We start from the raw sequence: 5762 nt of genomic DNA, 5'->3' as shown, positions 1-5762 counted from the left end.
CTGAATTTGGTCCATTTAGTTCTCTTAATCTTTTCTGCATCACTTAATATCTCCAGGTGCATACAACTCATGATTACATTGTTTTTTTCCCTTTAGCACACTGCACTGCAAACTCATACCTAATTTGTTATTACCATCCTCCATCTCTTCTGTCATTACTGTTTTTCAAGTATCTGGGGTCCATTAAAAAAGTCCCTATTTCAATTCACTTTCCCCTATATGTATTTTCCCAGCCTGGATCTATTTTGTGTCTTATTTTCAAACTATATTTCTCATCTATATAATGCTCAGGTGCAATGGAGATGGACTTGTTCTAAGAACCTACTCAGAGTTTAATAGAATTAGTATTATTTCCCTGTCCTCACTAGTATTTACAACATCTCCTGAGTTCATATCTGTGAATTTAATTAGCTTTCTATTTCTTTTCTTCGAGAATGTTCATAAATTCAATTGTTCCATGAAGCACAACTTAAACTGAACTATGACATCCACCCAAGCCCCTTACCCTCTCAGGGTATGTCTACACTACCCCGCTAGTTCGAACTAGCGGGGTAATGTAGGCATACTGCACTTGCAAATGAAGCCCGGGATTTGAATTTCCCGGGCTTCATTTGCATAAGCGGGGAGCCGCCATTTTTAAAACCCCGCTGGTTCGAACCCCGTGCAGCGCGGCTACACGGGGCTCAAACTAGGTAGTTCGGACTAGGATTCCTATTCCGAACTACCTAGTTCGAGCCCCGTGTAGCCGCACTGCACGGGGTTCGAACCAGCGGGGTTTTAAAAATGGCGGCTCCCCGCTTATGCAAATGAAGCCCGGGAAATTCAAATCCCGGGCTTCATTTGCAAGTGCGGTATGCCTACATTACCCCGCTAGTTCGAACTAGCGGGGTAGTGTAGACATACCCTCAAATAGATACTTCGACTTTCATTACTATTCTATTTTACACTTAAGCTTCCATTGCAAATATGAATAAACCATATATTTTTTCTCACTAATCTTGCTATGCGATGAAGAGGGATCAAGTTAATGGGCATGATTGGGTCTTTACAATTCCATGCTGCTTATTTCTCATGGCTACATTATTGTATTTGTTGGAAATAATCCAGGACACTCTGGATGCAGGTGAAAACAAGCAGAGGATTTATTATACATCAGCTGATGGAGTGACATGCAGGGGTTACCCTGGTGAACACTGGTTAATTAACACTATACAATAGGTTATATAGTCAGCAGGTGGACGGAGGAAAAATGATTTGATAGGTCTAGCAGCAAGATGACATGAGCACATAAGCCAATAGAACTACTAAAGATTACATAATATCTCCGCCCATTGCAAAGTAACAACTTATTAATTAATACACATAGGTGGTTATTGTTTAAATGCCAAAACATGTCAGCAAAACAGTAATAACATTTAGTCTGCATTGATGATGATGTTTCTTATAGCGGGCGGGTATGGCCTTGAGTTGGTGCAGCACTTGGTTCTCAGGCTCATTATCTAGGAGTGAAGCAAGAAGCAAGAGAGTTAAGCAAATTTATGAATGTTATCTTAAGCAAAATGTGTTAGGTTACTAACTGGAGTCCTGTCCGAGTGTCTTAGAATGTGGTTGCTATGGTGCCCAGGGTCGTTCCACTGTCTGCAGCTCTTATCCTGACTGTGGTGTTCCCAGGCCTTAATCCTAGAATGGAGTTATGCTGTTTAGAGGCCTACTAGCACATTTAGGGCTGCCTCAGTTTACCCTACAGTATAGATGCTTATAGATAATTTTTCCTTAATGACAACAATGTCAACAGCTAATGCAACTAGGTCTTCTCTTATCTAAATTTCTGTGCTTTGTGCATCAGCCCAACCCACAGATTCAGCTGGCTTTGAAAATAGTATTTTAATGAACAACTGCTACAGAGCCACCAGGGGGAGCACAAACATTCATTTTAGGAGTGTCACTAAAATCGTGGTTGTGGACATCCAACACTCCGGTCATCTGAAGAAGTGGGTTGTGCTCACGAAAGCTCATGATACCATCTACATGTTTTGTTAGTCTTTAAAGTGCTACCAGACCATTTGTTGTTTTTAAAATTTATCCTGTACAGACTAACTTGGCCACCCCTCTGAAGCACTAAAACAGTGGACAGTGACTGTTGCTCTGCTTTTTCTATTTTTTTATTCATAAAAGTGTTACATGCTTAAAGCAGCTGGATTTTTAAAATCAGGATTCAGACTACACGTACCCCACTTATGGATTAACTGTTCCTTTAATGAAGTTGTCATGGCCTTTAAGAAGTTTGTGAATTTAAAGTAACAGGCAACTCTTTTACTCTCAGTTATAACACCACTGAATGGGAGCTAAACACATGTAGAAATCATGCTGGAGGATAGTACTGTATGTATGCAGGTGCACACTGAACCTTTGAGGAAGGTAGAACATAGGGGACTACCAGGCCCATAGACAAACCATGGAAGAACCCAAACAGATGTGGGACCTGAGAAATGCTTGAAGAGCTCAGCATATGTGAGCAACAGTAAATAAGGGTATGTCTACACTACAAAGTTAATTCGAACTAATGGACGTTAGTTCGAATTAACTTTGATAGGCGCTACACTAGTGCTCCGTTAGTTCGAACTTAATTTGAACTAGCGGAGCGCTTAGTTTGAACTAGGTAAACCTCATTCTACGAGGACTAACGCCTAGTTTGAACTTACTAGTTCGAATTAAGGGGTGTGTGGCCACTTAATTCGAACTAGTGGGAGGCTAGCCCTCCCCAGCTTTCCCTGGTGGCCACTCTGGCCAACACCAGGCAAACTCGTATGCCCCCATCCCGGCCCCGGACCCCTTAAAGGAGCACGGGCTGGCTACGATGCCCGTGCCAGGTGCAAGCCTGCCAGCACCCAGCTAGTAGACCCTGCACCTGGCACGGCTCGAGCCAGCCACCCGATGCCCCCCAGCCCTCCCCATCTTCCCGGGACTAGACCTTGTCCACGACCTCCGCACTAGGCACAGGAAAGCGGCCGTCTAGGGCAGGAGAGCTGCCAGCCTGGCCACCCAGGAGCAGGTGTGCATGAAAATCAAGGTGGTCCACTGAGACCCCCGACCCTGAGCCCTGAGCTTACACTGGCCGTACTGGGTCAGACCAAAGGTCCATTTAGTCCAGTAGCCTGTCTGCCGACAGAGGCCAACCCTAGGGACCCTGGAGGGGATGGACCGATGACAGTGACCAAGCCATTTGTCTCGTGCCATCCCTCTCCAGCCTTCCACAAACTTTGAGCAGGGACACCACTCCTACCCCCTGGCTAATACCACTCCATGGACCCAACTTCCATGACTTGATCTCATTTCTCTTTAAACTCTGTTCTAGTTGTAGCCTTCACAGCCTCCTGCAGCAAGGAGTTCCACAGGTTGACTATTTGCTTTGTGAAGAAGAACTTTCTGTTATTAGTTTGAAGCCTGCTACCCATTCCTTTCCTTTGGTGTCCTCTAGTCCTTCTGTTATGGGAACTAATGAAGAACTTTTCTTTATGCACCCTCTCCACCCCACTCATGCTTTTATAGACCTCTATCCTATCCCCCCTCAGTCTTCTCTTTTCTAAACTGAAAAGTCCCAGTCTCTTTAGCCTCTCTTCATAGGACCTGTTCCCAACCTCTGATCATTTTAGTTTCCCTCCCCTCTCCCACCCTTTCTCTTCCCCTCTCCCACCTCCTTTTCCCAGTCTCCCCGAGTTTTGTTCAATAAAGAGAGATTCTATTTTTGACCACATGTTTTCTTTATTTTGTACATCAGGAAGGGGGGCTAGGGAAGGGTAAGTGGAAGGAGGTGAGGGAGGAATGGGGTATGAGCCCCCGATGGGGAGGACTGGGCTGGCTCTGCGGGCTTCTGGGGGTGGAAGCTCTCCTGCAGCCCCCCAATTGCCCCCTCTCCCCAGATGGCAGCCTGCGGCAAGTGCAGCCGGTCTGATGGCCGAGTTCTGTGATGTGCCCAGTGTGGGTACTCCGGGCAATCCAAGCCAGGACTGGTTTTCAAGCGGGGCACCCCTGAGAACTGTCTGTCCAGGGTGGGGGTCGGGTCCCTTTAAGCGCAGCCCTCGGCTAGCCTGAGACAGCATCTCCACGCTCTAAGTCCTCCTCTGATGCCCTGCCGGCACTGCTTCCGGCCATCCTTAAGCCCTGTTCAGGGTCCACTCAATGTGGACATGCTAGTTCGAATTAGCAAAACGCTAATTCGAACTAGTTTTTAGTTCTATACGCGTTAGTTCGAATTAGCTTAGTTCGAATTAACTAATTCGAATTAAGTTAGTTCGAACTAACTCTGTAGTGTAGACATACCCTTTGACAGGTTAGGTTCTAAGACATATGGGAAAGAACAATTAAGTTACTCCTTTAAAATTTTCCAGAACTTATATGGAGCGCTAGGCACAAATACAAAGTGAATGCCATATATTTTGTGGGTCATCTACCACATGTCCCAAGCATTTGACTGAATCTGTTAACCTTAAATTGAATGATAAAAGAAAGAGGGCAGGACTTCAGAATTTCTGCAAATATTCATATTTCATTTATATAGTTTTAGCACATAATTAAAAATAATAAAAGGCAACTCATGGAATAACAGATGTAGAGGGCACTTTACTCCTGGGTCTTCAGTGGGCAGGGATTACAGATAGAATATATAAAAGCTGACTTTGCTTAAACGAAATTTAAAAAATAGGCAAGAAGGATAAGTGTGTGTGTGGGATGCATCTGACTTCTACATGACAGGAAAAAATGGACTGCAGCAGTAATGCATGCCACTGTTTGCAATTTGATGGCAGCTCGATATAAATTGTTGTTATACCCCTGACAAGGCTGTGATTCATAAAACACAACCTATCAGAGCAAGGTTGGTTGGGTGGTTCAGGTGCACATCTGGGACTCAGTTTCATTTTTCTTCAGGTGGTCTTGCCTACTGGTCACAATGGGGCTGTAATCTGCCCACGAGGGATATTAATAATCAGCTCAGAGGTAGAGAATCAAAAGAGCCAGCTCCTGTAACCAAGAGTCAGAGTCAAGCTGGAGAAAAAATAGGGATCAAGAAAAGTCTGGAATTGCAGCAGCTGCTGCTCAGAGCAGAGTCACTCTGTGTCTCTTGGGTGGTGACTGCCTGCAGTACCTACTCTTCACATGTAGAATAGTGATAGAGATGTAGCCGTGTTAGTCTGGTGTAGCTGAAACAAAATACAGGACTATGTAGCACTTTAAAGACTAACAAGATGGTTTATTAGATGATGAGCTTTCGTGGGCCAGTAGGTCTGGCCCATGAAAGCTCATCATCTAATAAACCATCTTGTTAGTCTTTAAAGTGCTACATACTCTTCACAGTGCTCCTTGATTCTGTTTCTATATGACCTCCTGGTGGCACTGTAGGAATATCAGTTGTATCAAGTTTTCCAGACTTGGGTTCTAGTGGATCCTTATACCTACGGCTTCTTGTGTGACCCCGGGCTAGTCACTTGCTGTCTTCATACCTCAGGTACCTTAACATTTTCCGCACAGAGATGTTGTGAGGCGAACACATTAAAGATAGCAAGGTTCTTAGATATACAGTGATAGGAACCATTTCAGTATCCTGGAGCAACAGAAAGTACTTTGACACAGGGATGTTTGAGAAGTTGCAACTGTGAAGGAAATTTGAAATATACAATCTGGTATTGCCAAGAACCCAGAAAAATTGGCAAACTACAACTATTGCCAAAAAACGTTATGGGAAGGAGAAATGTTGAGTTCTCCCT

This window comes from Pelodiscus sinensis, chromosome 1, assembly GCF_052426305.1.
Source record: "Pelodiscus sinensis isolate ZL-2025 chromosome 1, ASM5242630v1, whole genome shotgun sequence".
NCBI classification, from domain to species: Eukaryota; Metazoa; Chordata; order Testudines; family Trionychidae; genus Pelodiscus; species Pelodiscus sinensis.
This window is presented reverse-complemented; position numbering follows the sequence as displayed.